The sequence below is a fragment of the Rhineura floridana genome, chromosome 6 (genome assembly GCF_030035675.1).
Source record: "Rhineura floridana isolate rRhiFlo1 chromosome 6, rRhiFlo1.hap2, whole genome shotgun sequence".
NCBI lineage: Eukaryota > Metazoa > Chordata > Lepidosauria > Squamata > Rhineuridae > Rhineura > Rhineura floridana.
Window position 1 is genome coordinate 88264429 of NC_084485.1, and position 21209 is coordinate 88285637.

Sequence of the window (21209 nt, forward strand, 5' to 3'; positions counted from 1 at the left end):
GAGTCGCTCTATACGTGAAAGAAAGCATTGAATCCAGCAAGCTCGAAACCCCAAAAGAGGCAGACTCCTCCACAGAATCATTGTGGGTGGTGATACCGTGCCCCAGGAGGGACTTAATACTGGGAACGATCTATCGTCCCCCTGATCAAAATGCTCAGGGAGACCTTGAGATGAGATATGAAATTGAGGAAGCATCCAAACTAGGAAATGTGGTAGTAATGGGTGACTTCAACTACCCGGACATAGACTGGCTGCATATGTGTTCCAGTCATGACAAAGAAGCAAAGTTTCTAGATATTCTAAATGACTATTCCCTAGATCAGTTGGTCATGGAACCGACCAGAGGGACGGCAACCCTGGACTTAATCCTCAGTGGGGACCGGGACCTGGTGCGAGATGTAAGTGTTGTTGAACCGATTGGGAGCAGTGACCACAGTGCTATTAAATTAAACATACATGTAACTGGCCAATTGCCAAGAAAATCCAACACGGTCACATTTGACTTCAAAAGAGGAAACTTCACAAAAATGAGGGGATTGGTAAAAAGAAAGCTGAAAAACAAAGTCCAGAGGGTCACATCACTCGAAAATGCTTGGAAGTTGTTTAAAAACACTATATTAGAAGCTCAACTGGAGTGCATACCGCAGATCAGAAAAGGTACCGCCAGGGCCAAGAAGATGCCAGCATGGTTAACGAGCAAAGTCAAGGAAGCTCTTAGAGGCAAAAAGTCTTCCTTCAAAAAATGGAAGTCTTGTCCGAATGAAGAAAATAAAAAAGAACACAAACTCTGGCAAAAGAAATGCAAGAAGACAATAAGGGATGCTAAAAAAGAATTTGAGGAGCACATTGCTAAGAACATAAAAACCAACAACAAAAAAATCTATAAATACATTCAAAGCAGGAGAGCATCTAGGGAGACGATTGGACCCTTGGATGATAAGGGAGTCAAAGGTGTACTAAAGAACGATAAGGAGATTGCAGAGAAGCTAAATGAATTCTTTGCATCTGTCTTCACAGTGGAAGATATAGGGCAGATCCCTGAACCTGAACTAACATTTGCAGGAAGGGATTCTGAGGAACTAAGACAAATAGTGGTAACGAGAGAGGAAGTTCTAAGCTTAATGGACAATATAAAAACTGACAAATCACCGGGCCCGGATGGCATCCACCCGAGAGTTCTCAAAGAACTCAAATGTGAAATTGCTGATCTGCTAACTAAAATATGTAACTTGTCCGTCGGGTCCTCCTCCGTGCCTGAGGACTGGAAAGTGGCAAATGTAACGCCAATCTTCAAAAAGGGATCCAGAGGGGATCCCGGAAATTACAGGCCAGTTAGCTTAACTTCTGTCCCTGGAAAACTGGTAGAAAGTATTATTAAAGCTAGATTAACCAAGCACATAGAAGAACAAGCCTTGCTGAAGCAGAGCCAGCATGGCTTCTGCAAGGGAAAGTCCTGTCTCAGTAACCTATTAGAATTCTTTGAGAGTGTCAACAAGCATATAGATAGAGGTGATCCAGTGGACATAGTGTACTTAGACTTTCAAAAAGCGTTTGACAAGGTACCTCACCAAAGGCTTCTGAGGAAGCTTAGCAGTCATGGAATAAGAGGAGAGGTCCTCTTGTGGATAAGGAATTGGTTAAGAAGCAGAAAGCAGAGAGTAGGAATAAACGGACAGTTCTCCCAATGGAGGGCTGTAGAAAGTGGAGTCCCTCAAGGATCAGTATTGGGACCTGTACTTTTCAACTTGTTCATTAATGACCTAGAATTAGGAGTGAGCAGTGAAGTGGCCAAGTTTGCTGATGACACTAAATTGTTCAGGGTTGTTAAAACAAAAAGGGATTGCGAAGAGCTCCAAAAAGACCTCTCCAAACTGAGTGAATGGGCGGAAAAATGGCAAATGCAATTCAATATAAACAAGTGTAAAATTATGCATATTGGAGCAAAAAATCTGAATTTCACATATACGCTCATGGGGTCTGAACTGGCGGTGACCGACCAGGAGAGAGACCTTGGGGTTGTAGCGGACAGCACGATGAAAATGTTGACCCAGTGTGCGGCAGCTGTGAAAAAGGCAAATTCCATGCTAGCAATAATTAGGAAAGGTATTGAAAATAAAACAGCCGATATCATAATGCCGTTGTATAAATCTATGGTGCGGCCGCATTTGGAATACTGTGTACAGTTCTGGTTGCCTCATCTCAAAAAGGATATTATAGAGTTGGAAAAGGTTCAGAAGAGGGCAACCAGAATGATCAAGGGGATGGAGCGACTCCCTTACGAGGAAAGGTTGCAGCATTTGGGGCTTTTTAGTTTAGAGAAAAGGCGGGTCAGAGGAGACATGATAGAAGTGTATAAAATTATGCATGGCATTGAGAAAGTGGATAGAGAAAAGTTCTTCTCCCTCTCTCATAATACTAGAACTCGTGGACATTCAAAGAAGCTGAATGTTGGAAGATTCAGGACAGACAAAAGGAAGTACTTCTTTACTCAGCGCATAGTTAAACTATGGAATTTGCTCCCACAAGATGCAGTAATGGCCACCAGCTTGGATGGCTTTAAAAGAAGATTAGACAAATTCATGGAGGACAGGGCTATCAATGGCTACTAGCCATGATGGCTGTGCTGTGCCACCCTAGTCAGAGGCAGCATGCTTCTGAAAACCAGTTGCCGGAAGCCTCAGGAGGGGAGAGTGTTCTTGCACTCGGGTCCTGCTTGCGGGCTTCCCCCAGGCACCTGGTTGGCCACTGTGAGAAAGGATGCTGGACTAGATGGGCCACTGGCCTGATCCAGCAGGCTCTTCTTATGTTATGTTCTTAACTAGTTCAGGTAGGTTTTACTGGTGGGCTTTTCTTGGGTCCATATCAGGTGTTTAGGCAGAGTCTTAGTAAGGAGGAACCTGCCCCCGAGTGCTCTCTCAGGTATTGTGGAGCCCAGTTTCCACCTTGGTACACCAGCGAGCTAAGGGCAATGAAATAGGCTGGACAACGGCTAGAGTGCAAGTGGTGGAAGACATGTTGTGAGGCTGATCAGGCACAAGTAAAACATCATAAACATGCCTACTGTGTGGTGGTGAGGGCGGCAAAGAAGGCCCACTTCTCTGCAACCATCACATCCTCAAGTAGCCGTCCAGTGGACCTTTTCCTTATTATCAGGGGTCTGTTGACATCAACTCCAGGAAATGGACTTTTAGACCCTTCAAAGGTCCAATGTGAATTGTTTGCAAGGCACTTTGAGGGTAAAGTTGCTCACCTCCATAGCAGTCTTGATGTCCCATCTACATCTACTGTAGTCCTCAGTGAGGTGTCCTGTGCAATGTCTGCTGCAACTTCTTGGGAACAGTTAAATTGATGCGGCCTGATGACGTGGACAAGGTGCTTGCGATGATGCGGCCAGCAATGTGTCCTCTCGATCCTTGCCCTTCCTGGCTTATTAAAGCTTACGAAGGGGGTTTAACCGAGGGGATCCAGGGTGTAGTCAATGCATCATTGTGGGAGGGAGTGGTTCCAGCCATCCTGAAAGAGGTGGTGATCCGACCGTTCCTGAAAAAGCCCACCCTAGAACGATTGATTTGCAACAACTACTGCATGGATGCAAATGCCCCCTTCTTAGGGAGGTGATTGAGAGGGTTGTGGTGCAGCAACTGCAAGTACTCTTGGATGAAACAGATTATCTTGACCCAGTTCAGTCTGGGTTCAAGCCTGGTTATGGGACTGAATCGGCCTCAGTCACGCTGATAGACGACCTTTATCAGGAGAAAGACAGGGAGAGTGCAACCCTGTTACTTACTTGATATCTCAGCGGCTTTTGATACCATTGATACCATACCATGATATCCTTCTGGGCTGACTTGGTGAAATGGCTATGGGGGGCACTGTTTTACAGTGGTTCCGATCCTATTGCCAGGGTTGTTTTCAAATAATAGCATTGTGTGATTGTCTTTCGGCCCCCTGGCAGTTGTGCTGTGGAGTGCTGCAGGGTACCATCTTGCCCCCCATGCTGTTTAACATCTATATGAAACCCTTGGGAGCTGTTATCAGGAGATTTGGGGTGAGCTGTTATTAGCTACCGGGCTAAGTTAAAGATTCTAGTTTTGGTGTTGAAAGCCCTATACAGCTTGGGACCAGGATACCTGAAAGACCATCTTATCCCAGTTGATCAGTGCACTCTGCAGGTGAGGGCCTCCTGCAGATACCATCTTATCAGGAGGTCCATTCCACACAACATAGGAAACGGGCCTTTAATGCAGTGGCACCTACCCTTTGAAATTCCCTCCCCTTAAATATTAGACAGGCGCCATCTGTGTTATCTTTTCAGTTCCTACTGAAGATCTTCCTCTTTCAACAAACATTCTAAGTAGAGACCTTATTGAAGTCTGCATCTGTGTTGGAATTGCTTTTTAATATGCTTTGAAACCTTTTCTGTTTTTAAAGATTTTTTTTAAAATGTTTGTAAAGACATTTTGTTTTAATATTTTAAAGTCTGTTTTTTGAATTTTTAAAGTGTATTTAGTGCTTTTGCTTGCTGCCCTGGACTTCTACTGGGAGAAAAGGTGAGTTATAAATCTAATAAATAAATAAATATTTACCTCTGCAATGGTCATGTATACAGGCTGTTTTTTTCAGGATCACTTAAGTAACTATAGGGTGATTGTGATAATGAAAAATGCACTTTTGGGGGCTCTTCCAGATTAGGCTTTTGATGTGCACTCGTCTTGCCTTCTTCACTGAATTTTTCAGAGTGTCCTATTGTTACATTGTTCCTGTTCTCGTTGTTTAAATGGAGGTTGTCATTGTCTGTCATGTCACAAATTAAAAAGAAGACAACTTCCTTTGGGGGGCACCCCTGTTTGACCCCTCTGGCAAAGCCAAGGAGGTGGTCCAAGTTTGCAAAACCAAGAACCTTTCACCATGAAGAAAACTCTCTAATATTTCAATTGCATAGGAGAAAAAACACTGCTTTCCCTTGCTATAGGGAGCCATCAGCACCCTGTGATGCCTATAGCCCATTCTCATCTCAGATCTATGTACACCTCATACTAAGGCAAGACTGCCATGCTCAATAGCTCTGAAAGCAAAAGGCAAAGAATTAATGGGTTTTACAGAGATGAGAAGCAAGCAGAACAGCTACTTGCTACACTTTCCCACCACATAGCATTCCTTTGTTTGCCTAGTAATAATTTGATATTCAGGACATTCCCAACCCAACATTCCGAAAGTACACTGCATGAGCTGCTTGGATCATAGAAGAGAAATAACTGCTGGCAATATGTTTTGCTAATTTTATCCATGTTTTGTAAAGTCACCTATATATCAGAATTATATTTTTTTCTATGTCACTGACACTACCTATTGACCCATCTCCAGAGACAACTCAAAATGATGGTGCTTATGTAAATGTCTTTGGACCTGGGTATCTGAAGAACCATCTTTGACCACATTATCCTACTTGAATACAGTATTTGTCTTCTTAGTCACTTCTCAGATTCCACCACACCCCAAACTTAGGTGATCAGAGAGAGGGCCTTTTGATCTGTGACATTTTGTTTATGGAATGCCAACCCCAGGAAGACTTGCTTGGCACCAATGTTGATATCATTCTTGCATGACGAGATGACATTCTTATTTGCCCAGGCTTTTAAACTCACTTTTTGATGTTTTTTATCTGTGTAAGTTTTATGATGTTTGTTTTATGCTGCTGCATTGCTCTTTTTATGTGTGATTTTGTATTTTATACTTGTCTATTTATTAAAATTCTATATATGCTATATGGAATTTTATTTTTAAAAATGGTGCCCTTCTTTGGTATGTACTGTATATGTTGAGCAGCATAGGACATTTTGGTAAACAAATAAGTAAAAAGTAGTGTTTTATGATTTCAACTCCATGTGCCCTGACAGTTTTGTTAAGGGATGGTATATAAAAAAAGAACCTATGCCCTTTCAGATGTTGTTGGTCTCCCAGTTCCCATCAGCCTCAGCTCTCATGGCCAATGGTTAGGCATGATGGATCTACAACAACCAGAGGGCTGCAAGTTCCCCATCCCAACATTAAATAAATAAATCACCAAATGCAGAATCTGTTCTTACATAGCTGGTGGAGATAGGAAACCTCCGAATTTTCTGAAATATTTTCTGAAATAGAATTTTCTGAAATACAAAATATAAAATGGAGATACAGCAGTGCTAATATTATGTATTAAATATCCCTCACACTGTTTTCCAGTTTCTTGGATAAAAGATACATCCTAAACCACTTTTGTGAGTCAATTACACACTATTTCTATGCTCTTAGAAAGCAAATATTCCAAAAGGAGTGTGTTTACTTCTTCCCTTTCTGAAAGGAAGTAGGAGATAGACACTCCTGCCTCTGTAAATTTCTGAATGCTTGAAGAGTGGGCAGCCTGCCCTTATTTGTTAGTCTGGGGTATACTCAGTGGATGGCTGGAAAGGTTTCTTCTCAGGGGAAGTTTCAAAACTTCTGGTGAACATTTGGTGGCCTTTAGCAAAGAGATGCCCGCTTTGCCAATACAGTTCTGCCAATACATCCCTTGAGCCTGTACAAACAGAGTCCAAATTTGATCAGATCGAGGTGCAGAACATTCGTCATGTTTGTATTTAGGTGGTTGCACTAGGTAACATGATCTAGCCTTACTTTTTGCATACTTAACAATGCACTGGCATATTTCTGATGTAGTCCAAGAGGACCGAGTTAATCAAAGGATGTTTGGGAACAAATATAGGAGGAAAAGACATATTGTTGACATAATTACATTAAAAAGAGAATCCTAAGTAGAACTATAATTATTAAAAATAGCACAGAAAAAGGAGGGAAGATGTGGCCCATTAGGGTGGAGCAGGCTAGCACTGTTTCTTACTTCACCTGATGCTGAACCAAAACATCAGTTTTGCAGGGAAAACACACAACACATAGAACACACTTGATTTGTACAACAAAATACAGGAGGTATATGGTTTACATGAGAATATTTCAGGTAATAAAATAATTCTGGATACTGTATTAAGTAGCTTCTTGTGCTCTCTTCCTGCCTTCATATATCTTGTAGGTTGTTGTTTGTTGTTGTTTGCTGCTGCTGTTGCTGCTACTACAACTTGGTAGGCAGCAATTATTATTATTATTGGCTGTTTGTGTTTATAATGAATGAAAGCTTTACTCTTGATAACGACTCCCTTGCTATTCACTAGGGTGAATTCATACAGTCACTCAGTACACAAAAGTCCATAGTCCCTCCCCCCCCACCAGTTGCATGGAAGCCCATGTATGAACCACAAATCTTCAGCAACGTGCTAAGTGATATATCACCACTGAAAAGCAGCCCAACGGCTATTTTCAGTAGCACAGTGCTGGAAACACATCTCCAAACGCAACTGTAAGGGAACCGTACCCATGTGTGCCTATGTTTGTGCTGGAGAAGCATGATACATATACAAAACCGTCGACAGCTATGTAGTTAATTAGTGTGCAAATTCATCCTAATTTAATTCAAAGCAAGATGCTTGAGAAATAGAAAGCTAAAGCACTAACATGCTTTTAAATCCCAAAAGCAAATAGGCAAATACACCCTACGTAATATACTCCAGATTTTATTTATTTCCCTGATGGGAGGCCCAGCCTCAGAATTTGGATACGAATATGGACTCATCTCCATCTCGTTGTCAAGAATTTGCTTCTAACTTTGCGAACAAGGTCGATCAGATCCGTTCCGACTTAGAGGCCAATTTTGATGCAGTCTGTAAGGATGTACCTCGGGCTTCTGTCTGTCCTATTAAGATGGATTCCTTTCAACTTGTTCAATATGCAGATATAGAGAAATTACTAGGAGAGATGAGACCTACCACTTGCCCACTTGACCCTTGTCCATCGTGGCTTGTAAAACAAGCGAGAGGGACTTTGGCTACTTGGGTCTGCGGAATAGTTAATGCCTTCTTGCAACAGGGCTTCTTCCCAAGTTGCCTTAAAGAGGCATGTGTAAGACCTTTATTGAAAAAACCCTCCCTAGACAATTGTTTGAACAATTATCGGCCAGTCTCCAATCTGCCATTTCTGGGTAAAATAGTGGAGCGTGTGGTGGCTACTCAACTCCAACGGTTTCTAATCGAAACGGACTACCTTGATCCATTCCAATCTGGTTTCAGGCCTGGCCACGGGACTGAAACGGCTTTGGTCGCCTTGGTTGATGACCTTCGGAGAGAACTAGACAGGGGAAGTGTGTCCCTGTTGGTTCTCTTGGATCTTTCTGCGGCCTTTGATACCATTGACCATTGTATCCTTCTGGACCGTCTATCCAGGTTAGGACTGGAGGGTACTGTTTTGTGCTGGCTTCGCTCCTTCCTGGAGGACCAGTTCCAGAGAGTAAGACTAGGAGATTCCTGCTCACCCCCTTGGCCTTTGACCTGTGGGGTTCCACAGGGTTCTGTCCTATCTCCACTGTTATTTAATATCTATGTAAAGCCGCAGGGTGATGTCATCCGGGGATATGGAGTTCGTTATCACCAATATGCTGATGACACTCAGCTTTATTTCTCCTTCCCGCCTGATGCCAAGGAAGCCGTCCTTCCCCTGAACCAATGTCTGTCTGCAGTGATGGATTGGATGAAGGCAAACAAGTTGAAATTAAATCCAGATAAGACAGAAATGCTCCACGTCAATCGTGGGACTAATCTGGCAACGGGGAATTTACCTATGTTGGATGGGGTTACACTCCCCCTGAAGACTCAGGTTCGCAGCTCAGGGGTGCTCCTGGACTCTGCCTTGAATCTGGAAGCCCAGGTCTCGGCTGTCTCCAGAAGCGCCTTCGCCCAGCTAAGGCTGGTCCGCCAGCTGCGTCTGTTTCTGGAGACGCCTGAATTGACTAAGGTGGCACACACCCTGGTTACATCCCGGATGGACTACTGCAACGCACTCTACGTCGGGCTGCCCTTGAAGACTGTTCGGAAGCTAAAATTGGTTCAACGTGCTACAGCTAGGTTGCTGACCGGGGCTAGTTTTCATGTTCACACGACTCCCCTGTTACAGCAACTTCATTGGTTGCCGATTTGCTTCCAGACCCAATTCAAGGTGCTGGTGATGTCCTTTAAAGCCCTTCACGGCTTGGGCCCTGTCTATCTGTCCGATCGATTGTCTGTTTACGAACCCCCCTGTCCCTTGAGATCCGCTAATGATTTTCTTCTTACAATTCTGCCAGTTTCACTAGTTCGTCTTTCAGGGACTAGAGATAGAGCATTCTCAGCTGTTGCTCCTAGACTCTGGAACTCGTTACCTGTGGACATACGTTCTGCCTCTTCGCTTTTGTCATTTTGCCGCCTGGTTAAAACGTTTTTATTCCGGATTGCATTTAATTTAAATGAATAATTAGAGTTTTTAAGTATTGGATTGGGCTTACTGTGACCTCTAAATATAGAGATTGTAATTTTATTGCTGTATTTGTGCTTTTATCTACATGTTTTATTATGTTGTTCATCGCTCTGAGTTTCTGTGAAAATAGAGCGGCTTATAAATATTTTTAATAAATAATAATAAATAAATTTTACAAACTGTGTAAAAATATTTTGGGATAAAAAAACCCACAAACATTTGTTAGACAAACAGTTTCATTAAAAATATTGATCTTGCATACTGTTCATTTTCACCTGTATCACTATCAGGAATTTATTTATTCTTTGAAATTGATCCAGAAGCTTTTCTGTAGATATTTTGATAGATTTTCTCCATACTGCTTTCAAAGATTGCTCTGTGTGGTTTGCTTTTATACTCAGTGGCTTGACTGGTCCAATAGACATCATCCCATGGCGTGGGACCGCAATATCTTGTGGAATGCCTCTCCCACTATGAACCTACCCGGTCACTTCGCTCAGCAGCTAAGGCCCTCCTCTGGGTACCAACACATCAGGAAGCCTGGAGTACAGTTACACGATCTAGGGCCTTTTCTGTAGTGGCCCCTGAATTGTGGAATAGCCTCCCCAAAGAAATACGCCTGGTGCCTACGCTGCTATCTTTTCAGCGCCAGGTTAAGACCTGGCTATGCTCCCAGGCATTTTAATGTGTTTACTTTTATATTTCTGTGGTTTCTGTTTGTGTTTATTATTGTTCGGCTGTTTTTATTATGATATTTTGTATTTTAATCCTTTTGTACACCGCCCAGAGAGCTATTCGCTATGGGCGGTTTAAAAATGAAACAAACAAATAAATAAATAAATATTATCCAGATGATCCATGATGCTCTGCCATATGGATGAACTAGCAATACCCCATTGAAACACAGACACACAAATGTTATCTTTTGACACAAATAAAAGAGTGACAGACATTTATTCTTTGATTACTCTTTGAATAGCATCTGTGCTTGAATGCAGTCTAGAAAATTTGCTTACCGAAAACTATTTGCAACCCCCCCCATAAAAAAACACCTGCCTGTTATTTCTGAGTATGCTGTCCAATTGCCTTATCTCATAAATTTATTATACCCTTTTGTGGTTTCATAAATATGGAAAGTGACTGTATGGTGTCATTTATTTTGGTGAACACAGAGCTTGGAAGTAACTCGTTATTTTTAACGAGTTACTTTTAATTCGTTACAATTTTAAATAACGAGTGGGTAATTCCATTACATGTGGCAAGTAACGGAACGAATAGTAATTTCCCTACTTTTCAGCTTCAACTTTAACGTTTCCACGTTAGGTTGGACGTTACTTGGGGGCGGGAACAAGGGGAAGTCAGCTCCTGGCTGTGATTGGTTAACACAAGACATGTGCCTCACACTGATTGGACCTCTGCGCAGACTGTCTCTTCCCTCATGATCTGTGTTAGGAGGCACGAGGGAAGAGATGAATAGGCAGGGGGAGCCTGCTAGCGTCTGACTCTGAGAGGAAAAAATGGACGCCGGAGGAAAAAGCCAGGGCAAGGACAACAACGGAGGAGAAGGCTGCAGCAGAATGGCGAAGAGCTGTGGAGGTGAGTGACGATGATTTGTGTGTGTGTGTGCCCCGGTGTGTGTGTGCCCCGGTGTGTGTGTTTTCGGCTGGAGTCTTTGGTTTTGGGGGGGCTCCGGCTCTCTGGCTACCACCCCTTACTCTCTGGACTCTCCGCTTCAATTTTTTTAAAAAATTAAGTTTCTAGGTGGTCTAATTTCCGAGATATACACCAAAACGTAAACCCCCCCTGCACAACTTTTTTTTAAACAGATCATGCTCTAGCTACAACTCCCATCAGCCCAATCCAGTGGCCATGCTGGCTGGGGCTGATGGGAGTTGTAGTTTAAAGTAACTTTTCAAAGCTCTGGCTGCAACCCCGCCCTTTCATGATTGTGAGTAAAGTGCAGACTTGTGTTTGTGTTGTAAATCTCTCTCCCTCCAACCCTATTTTTAAAGAAATTAGGCAGGGTTTATCACAGTTTTTATTATGTAGGAAACTAATACTCATTTTTTTAAAAAATGAATGAAGTTTATTTATTTATTTTTATTATTTTATTTATATCCCACCCTTCCTCCCAGTAGGAGCCCAGGGCAGCAAACAAAAGCACTAAAAACACTTTAAAAATCATAAAAACAGACTTTAAAATATATTAAAACAAAACATCTTTAAAAACATTTTTAAAAGCTTTAAATATATATTTTTTTAAGAAAAAGTTTAAAAACATATTAAAAAGCAATTTCAACACAGACACAGACTGGGATAAGCTCTCAACTTAAAGGACTTGTTAAAAGAACAAGTTCCTTATCACTTGAGGCTGCAGTTTTCCCTGGTTGAGTAAGCCCCATTGAATACATTGGGATTGCTTCTGAGTAAACAAACATAGGATTGCACTATAAATATCTTTACAGGTTATATAAATAAACATATTTGATAGTCATGCTTATATAAATATTTTCATAGAATCATAGAATAGTAGAGTTGGAAGGGGCCTATAAGGCCATCAAGTCCTGCTCAATGCAGGAATCCAAATCAAAGCATTCCCGACAGATGGCTGTCCAGCTTCCTCTTGAATGCCTCCAGTGTCGGAGATCCCACTACCTCTCTAGTAATTAGTTCCATTGTTGTATGGCTCTAACAGTTAGGAAGCTTTTCCTGATGTCCAGTCGAAATCTGGCTTCTTGCAACTTGAGCCCATTATTCTGTGTCCTGCACTCTGGGATCATTGAGAAGAGATCCCGGCCCTCCTCTGTGTGGCAACCTTTCAAGTACTTGAAGAGTGCTATCATATCTCCCCTCAGTCTTCTCTTCTCCAGGTTAAATATGCCCAGTTCCTTCAGTCTCTCCTCATAGGGCGTTGTTTCCAGTCCCCTGATCATCCTTGTTGCCCTCTTTTGAACCTGTTCCAGTTTGTCTGCATCCTTCTTGAAGTGCAGAGACCAGAACTGGACACAGCACTCAAGATGAGGCCTAACCAGTGCTGAATAGAGGGGAACTAATACTTCACATGATTTGGAAACTATACTTCTGTTAATGCAGCCTGATATAGCATTTGCCTTTTTTGCAGCCACATCACACTGTTGGCTCATATTCAGCTTGTGATCAACAACAATTCCAAGATCCTTCTTGCATGTCATACTGCTGAGCCAAGTATCCCCCATCTTATAACTGTGCATTTGGTTTCTTTTTCCTAAGAACTTTTACTTCCACCCAGTTTTGTCATGCTGTGTCCCTATAAGTATCCAATTGCATACTATGGTTGTACAATACTTCCTTTACATTTTAAGTATGCCTTGGGGTAGTCATGGTTCTCCATTGTTTTCATCCTGAGGGGCAGATAGGCTGAGAAATGGTGAGTAGCCCATGGTCACCCACTACACTTTATAGCTTATTTTCATTTTGAAAAATTAATTAAAACAATTTACATGCAGGCAAAATTTATTAAGCGGATTCACACAATATGTGTAAAGCACATCCAACTCGCATTTAAAGCGCATGACTTCCCCTAAAGAATTCTGGGAAGTGTCATTTCCCCCTCACAGTTATAGTTCTCACCACTCTTAACAAACTGCAGTTCCCATGATTCTGTGGTGGGATTCATGTGCTTCAAATGGGTGTTGAATGTGCTTTAAAGGAATGGTGTGGATCTGCCCTAGGTATGATGTTCATTCAAGAGTGAATTGAAAAGAACAATTTTAAAAGATACTTCTTACTCTTACTCATTTTTCAGACCTCTTTCTGAAGTAAAGGGTCAAATCTGTAAAAACATTTGGAGCAGCCACATTAAAAGATAAGGGCAGGGTATTCCAGGCAGGGGGTTGCCAACCCTGCTTGGATATGGATGTCTTTGCAGAAGAACCCTAGTCAAGGTTTACCAACAGCACAGTCCAAACTATATCTACTTAGAAGTCAGTCCTGTTGAGTTCTATGGGGCTTAATCCCTTAGTAAGTGTGTTTAGAATTGCAGCCTTCAGGAGCCTCCATCTTTACTCCCCAAAGCTCCCATCTAACATCCCCACAACACTAGGCTCCTTTGTCTCTGCTGTGGCCTTCTGGTGACTGCCCTAGCCTGAAGGCACTTAACCCTTCTTGCTGAAAGCAAGTAGGCTAGATTAAATGTTCCCTACCCAGGCTCATATATATAAAATATAAACGGCATTTTGTCAAAAGTATTTTTGTCTACATTTTATACCTCATCCTTGGTTTTCTAAGCTTGGCATGGAATGCTTCTCATACAGAATTAATTTGAAACGCTGCATATTTATTATCATAATCATCATATTCAAAATAAAAAATATATGTACCGCCTTCAAGTTGATTCCAACTTATGGTGACCCTATGAATAGGGTTTTCATGAGGCTGAGAGGCAGTGACTGGCCCAAGGTCACTCAGTGAGCTTCATGGCTATGTGGGGATTTGAACCCTAGTCTCATTTTGTTCTCACAACAACCCTGTGAGATAGTAGGTTAGACTGGCCCAGGCAGGGTTATTTAGTGAGCAAAAATGATGCAAATAGGATCTCTTTTAATTGTGCTATTGACCTGCTTACTTCCACTCTGACTGGGGCATCTTGCAGCATGGGAAAGAGATGGGGGCACATCACAGCTGAAGTTCACCCACATAGGAGCATTATTTCTTGTTTATTACAGAGACGCCTGTTGCAGGTTTTGCTGCTGAGAGCAGCAGTCAGTTAGTGCAGCCACTTGCATCACAGCTTGTTGATCCTGAGGAGGCAAATCTAGAAAGTGAGGTTCAGAAAGGAGGCCCTGTGCACGAGGAGGAGGAGGGCATGAAGCAGTGCCAGTTGCCCACAGCCACATCTGCAAAACAGCAAGTACCATGGTTTGGCTTTGAGAAAGCTTGTACATTTGTGAGCCAGAGTGGGGAAAATGTTGTTGTACGATGCAATTACTGCCTTCCAAGGATCAAAAATCTGAGATCAGCTGTTTCCTCCTCATCCAATGTGAAGAAACATTTTGAGGTAAGCCTTTGTCATGCTGGTCCTCAAAGAGTGTCCATTGTCTATTTATGTTTAAATTGTGAAGTTCCTCTTCCATTTTTTCTTGGATTCATGCTTTGTTCTTCTTCCTCAGAGGGCACACCCTGAGAAGCTGAGAGCAATAAGAAGCAATAAAGGCAAGGAGACATGGCCTTCCTGAACCAATGCATGACACCCCTCCTCCCAAAATGCTGAAGCAGCAGCAGACAACCCTTGAGAGGTGGGGATCTGGCAGGGATCTGCTTCTTTTGGCAGCCTGCGTACACCCTCGCTTCAAACTAGATCGGCTGGAATCGTGTCAGGCCACCACCCATACCAACAAGTAAGAACATTAGGGAAGCCCTTTGGGTGGATTACTCCAAGGGAAATGTTGTCTCAAGGGAGGCATCAGAGGGCTTAAGGTGGTAGGCAGGGGCTGGGCCTTTTCTTCCTGGGGCTCCTCATCACAACCTTAGGTTGCTGCAGGTAATCCTTAAGGGTCTGCTGTGCTGCCCCATGAGTGTGGTGACTTGGTCAACTTCCTACCTTCCATGTCATCATCCACAGGCTCAGGCTGGACCCTGAACCAGGGGACATGACAAGCATCAGGAAGTGAAGAGCAGATGATGGTTTCCTAACATATATGTGTTAACATATCCTCTCTCTTTCTTAGATACACAATGGAAGCCTTGTTGAAAGCTGAAATAAAGATGGGTGTACTTAATGAGGACAGTGGTCAGTCTTCAGATAAAGACCAGGAAGGAGATGACTTAGAAGATGACTTCTTTAACTTTCTGCCCCAGGGCAAGAAGTCAGCAGTGGACACTGCTGAGGAGGAACTGGTGAGGTTCCTGAGGTCTCCCAGCAGGGAAGTGTCATCACTCCATGGCTTTCCACGTGTGCTGCGGTGTTTTTTGCAGCACGACACAGGCATGCCTTCAAGCGCCGCAGTAGAACGCCTGTTCAGTACTGGTGGCAACGTAATGACTGTAAAAAGACATTCCTTGTCTGACATGCTCTTTGAGCATCTTGTTCTTTTGAGACATAACAGAAACATATTATAAATGCATTTCAAGTGTAAAATCTGATTTCAAGAGTTGGGGTATCTTCATTGCTTGGGGGGATGTGACATTCTGTTATGCCATTATGTTAATCTTAAGGATAAAATTTTTTATTCTACTACCCCCTGTGTGTGTGTGTTTATTTTTAATATTGTTTTAGGCTTCTTAGATGTGCAGCAGCCGAGGCCAGCACCTTGTAGGAGTTTTTTAAAAAAAGTAACTGAAATGTAATTGTAGTGATTACTTTTGAGAAAAAGTAAAGTAATCAGTTACTTTCAGAGCAATTGTAATTGTAACGGTAATTACTACTTTTTTGGGCCAAGTAATTGTAACTGTAATTTATTACTTTTTAAAAGTAATCTTCCAAGCTCTGGATGAACATATATATTTGTATCCAATTGACTGGTTTCTGACAATTTCAGTGTATTCATCTCTTTGACAACTATGAGCCTCCAATTAAGTCTTTGGTTTTTGACACAACCTACTGTCCTACACACCCCCAGTGGCTTGTGAGCTTTTTCTCCATTTGTACACTGCTGAATTAAGCAAGCATACAGGTAGGGCCAAATATGTGGGTCTTCCGTCTGCAACTGACACTCTGATAGACTCTAGTTCCATATATGCTATATTCACCCACCCTAGTAGCATGGGTGATGTCCACATGTACAGTCATCTTTTTGGTTGCTCAAAAAATGTGTTTACAAGAAACAAATTATTGGCCTCACAGAATTTGATTAGTCTTTCTCCTGCTTCATTTCTATCTCCTAGGCCCCATTTTTCCACAATTCCTAGTTCTTCTCTTTTCCCTACTTTTGCATTCCAGTCCCCCATGATTATCAGCACATCTTGCTTTGGTGTGTGACCAATTTCTTCCTGTTCTTCTGCGTAAAATCTCTCCAATTCCTCTTCTTCTGCATTTGCCGTTGGAGCGTAGACCTGGATGATGGTTATGTTAATAAGTTTCCTGTTAAATCTCATTGATATAACTCGCTCAGACCTTGTGTTATAGCTCCTAACTGTTTTTGCTACATCACTTCTCACTATTAAAGCAACCCCATTTCTTCTTAATTTCTCATTTCCTGCACAAAATATTTTGTAGTTGCCTGATTAAAAATGTCCCATTCCCGTCCATTTTAATTCACTCATGCCAAGTATTGTAATGTTGATACTCTCCATTTCTTGCTTGACAATTTTTTAACTTTCCCTAGTTCATGCTTCTCACGTTCCATGTTCTTATTGTGTGTGTCGTACAACTCTGGACTCTCCTTTCGCATCTGTGCACATCAGCCTCTGGGCTTCCTTCTGGCTTTGACCCAGCTGCCTCATTAGTCACATACTAATACTTCACTACTCATACTTCTCCTTTGTTCTTCCACAGTAGCTCGGTGAGTGCCTTCTGACCTGGGGGTCTCATCTTCCAGCACTATCTCCTATTGACCAAATAGTCAATATAGGAATCAAATTGATTATATAATTGGTAGCAGAAGATGGAGAAGTTCCATACTTTCTGCAAAAACAAGACCAGGAGCAGACTGTGGTACAGATCATGAACTGGTCATATTGAATATCAGAATAAAGCTAAAGAAGAACAATAAAGCAATCATAATGCCAAAATACAATTTAAATAACATCCCAGAAGAATACAAAGATCAAATATGGAACAGATTTGAGGCTTTAAACTTAGTTGATGGAGAACCAGAAGAACTATGGAATGAAGTCAGAGACATTATCAGGGAAGAATGCAAAAAGACAATACCTCTCATTAAAAAGAGAGAAAGACCTCAATGGATGACTGAAGAAACTCTTAAAATGGTTAAAGGTAGAAGGAAAGCAAAAGGAGACAGAAACACGGTCAGAACCCTAAAGGCAACACTACAGCGACTAGTACTTAGGGACAAAGAGAACTATTACAATAATTATTGTATAGAAATAGAAGAGGACAACAAAAAGGGAAGAACAAGAGCCCTATTCCAAAAGATTAGAGAAATTAATGGGAAATTTAAACCACGAGTAGGGATGTTGAATAATCAACAGGGAAACACAGTGACTGACTAAAGGAGAAATAAAAGGAATGGAAGCAATACACTGAAGAACTCTATAAAAGAGATGCAAGGATGAAGAATCATTCACGGAGGAACCATATGATGAAGAACCAGAAATGTCAGAATGTGAAGTCAAAGCTGCTCTTAAAATACTTGGAAGAAACAAATCACCAGGAACAGATGGCATACCAATAGAGTTGCTACAAGCTATTGAGGCTGAATCTATCCAAATTTTGACAAAAATTTGTCAAGAAATATGGAAAACTAAACAATGGCCTACAGACTTGAAGAATTTGATGTACATCCCAATTTCAAATAAAGGAGATCCCAGGGAATGCTGTAATTATCGAACTATTGCCTTAATATCCCATGCAAGTAAAGTAATGCTCACGATTCTACAACAAAGGCTCTTACCATATATGGAGTGACAAATGCCAGATGCCCAAGCTGGATTCAGAAAGGGAAGAGGTACCAGAGATCATATCGCAAGCCTACGTTGGATAATGGAACGGAACAAGGAATTTCAGAAGAAAATCACCCTGTGCTTTATAGATTACAGCAAAGTCTTTGACTGTGTAGACCATGAAAAACTATGGAATGCCTTAAAAGAAATGGGGGTGCTACAGCATCTGATTGTCCTGATGCGCAACCTATACTCTGGACAAGAGGCTACTGTAAGGACAGAATATGGAGAAACCGATTGGTTCCCAATTGGAAAGGGTGTGAGGCAGGGGTGTTCTTTATCTTTCAATTTGTTTAATCTATATGCAGAACATATCTTATCGAAAGCGGGATTGGACCAAGATGAAGGAGGTGAAAATTGGAGGGAGAAATATCAATAATTTAAGATAGGCAGACGATGCCATACTACTAGCAGAAACCAGTAATGATCTGAAACGAATGCTGATGAAAGTTAAATAGGAAAGCACAAAAGCAGGACTACAGCTGAACATCAAGAAGACTAAAGTAATGACAACAGAAGATTTATGTCACCTTAAAGTTGACAATGAGGACATTGAACTTGCAAGGATTATCAATACCTCGGCACAGTCATTAACCAAAATGGAGACAATAGTCAAGAAATCAGAAGAAGGCTAGGACTGGAGAGGGCAGCTATGAGAGAACTAGAAAAGGTCCTCAAATGCAAAGATGTATCGCTGAACACCAAAGTCAGGATCATTCAGACCATGGTATTCCTGATCTCTATGTATGGATGTGAAAGTTGGACAGTGAAAAAAGCGGATAAGAGAAAAATCAACTCATTTGAAATGTGGTATTGGAATAGAGCTTTGCAGATACCGTGGACTGCGAAAAAGACAAATAATTGGGTGTTAGAATAAATTAAACCAGAACTATCAGTAGAAGCTAAAATGATGAAATGGAGGTTATCATACTTTGGACACATCATGAGAAGACCTGATTCACTAGAAAAGACAATAATGCTGGGGAAAATAGCAGGGAGTAAAAAAAGAGGAAGGCCAAACAAGAGATGGATTGATTCCATAAAGGAAGCCACAGACCTGAACTTACAAGATCTGAACATTCATGACAGATGCTGTTGGAGGGTGCTGATTCATAGGGTCACCATAAGTCGTGATTGACTTGAAGGCACATAACAACAACAAAGTAGCATGGAATTCCAACATGTAAAAAGCAGCTCCCAATTTTGCCCTTCACCCAGCACTCAGAAAAAGAATGTTGATAATTCCAGCTAGTAGATGAATCAGCATCTCCTGGATGGCTGTCACCAGCCAAGATAAATATCATACCAGCTTGCAGGTTGATTATGCCTAAGCGCCTTGTCAGCATTTGAAAATAAGACCAACGGCGTGATTGAAACATCACTTTTTCCATAATTCTGCCCCTGACCTCAGATCTAAAGAAGCAGCTTTGAACTTATTCAAGCCAAATACAGCTGCTTTTTAAAAATATAGGTGATGCTTTCATCACAGAAGTGTGCATATGATTTAGCCTTTAGATGAAAGACAACTGGGTTGACCAGCATAGTTTCATTTTGCCCTGGGAGGAGCAGAGAAACAAATACAGCTGTTTCTAAACAGATGTCTTTTCTATTTTCTTGTAACATTTTTATTGATGCTTATTGTTGTATTAATCTTATGTAAACCACTTTGTGAAGTCTGCCTATTTAAGGTATATTAATACCTGAAATAAATAAATACTTTGCAGATGCTAAAGCTGATGAGAAGAAAATGGTTATCGGTGCGATAGTCATGGAATAATCCTTGTAAAAAAGACCATGAGAAAATCTGCTGGCTTTAGCGTTATATTTAAAGCACAGCTGACCATGCACTACTTGCTATTAACATCAGATGAAGTGAATGAGGGCTGAATTGTATGAAGAATAGCACCCATAGTCTGGCTCCACAAAACCCAGGCTCCTTCACCTAGAACCACAGTCATCATGACAGGCTGAGATATGCTCATGAGAGTGGCAGCATTTCCTATAAATTTCACATCAATGTTCTGACAATGTCACCATTTTTTAGCGTGCTTACTTTTGGTGCATGGTCATTAATCATCCCTTTCTCATAAGAAATTCAGCACTAGAATGGACACAGCTACACCCATGTTAGAAAAACATCCATCTGCTGTCATTAGTTGGAAACTATCCTGACAAGTTGAGCTAAAGTGATCTGGGGATTACATGCACAAATCACATTAAGACCAGGATAACTGCACTCAGCTCCACTTTCCAAAATACCTGTCATACACCTGTCACATGCTTTTGTTCCATCTCTTTAAAGTCCCACAAGTTCCTTTCAAAGTCACTTGCACTTTAAATATTTCAGCATCATGGACCTTCTGTGCAGTCCCAAAGGTTTTCAATCATTTACTTTAATGTGACCATTTGCTCAGCAAAACTACATTCTCCTCTGAACTCTGCCTTGGTATGTTATTTATGAGGACGTTGGCAGATTTCAAGCTGTCAGAATGTCCTTGAATCTCATTCTTTATCCTCCAACTTTCATGACTGCTCTACAGAATGTGATGCACCCATCAGTGCCCAAACCCTACTTGCATATGACATTTCAAAGTCCTTCATTTCCAATAATGTTGTGGCAATAGCTGCTGCAGATTCTTTATTCATATCCTTAGGTTCCAAAATGATCCCTGTGTCTCACAATCTATCACAAAACATATGCACATGGCTTTGCTTTCATCAGCTGACAAGACAAGGGTTAGAGAACAGGGGAGGGGGGTTGTTGACAGGGTAATAAGAGAAGCAACCCAGGTATCTCATATGATCCCATCAACATGGGAAGGAGCTGCGGTGCAGTGGTTCCTAAGGCAGAGGGGTGGCGGAAGGAAGAGAATGGAGGCTTAACTATGGAATTTGCTCCCACAAGATGCAGTAATGGCCACCAGCTTGGATGGCTTTAAAAGAAGATTAGACAAATTCATGGAGGACAGGGCTATCAATGGCTACTGGCCGTGATGGCTGTGCTCTGCCACCCTAGTCAGAGGCAGCATGCTTCTGAAAACCAGTTGCCGGAAGCCTCAGGAGGGGAGAGTGTTCTTGCACTCGGGTCCTGCTTGCGGGCTTCCCCCAGGCACCTGGTTGGCCACTGTGAGTACAGGATGCTGGACTAGATGGGCCACTGGCCTGATCCAGCAGGCTCTTCTTATGTTCTTATTTATTTATTTATTTATTTTATTTAATTTATATACCACCCTAAGCCA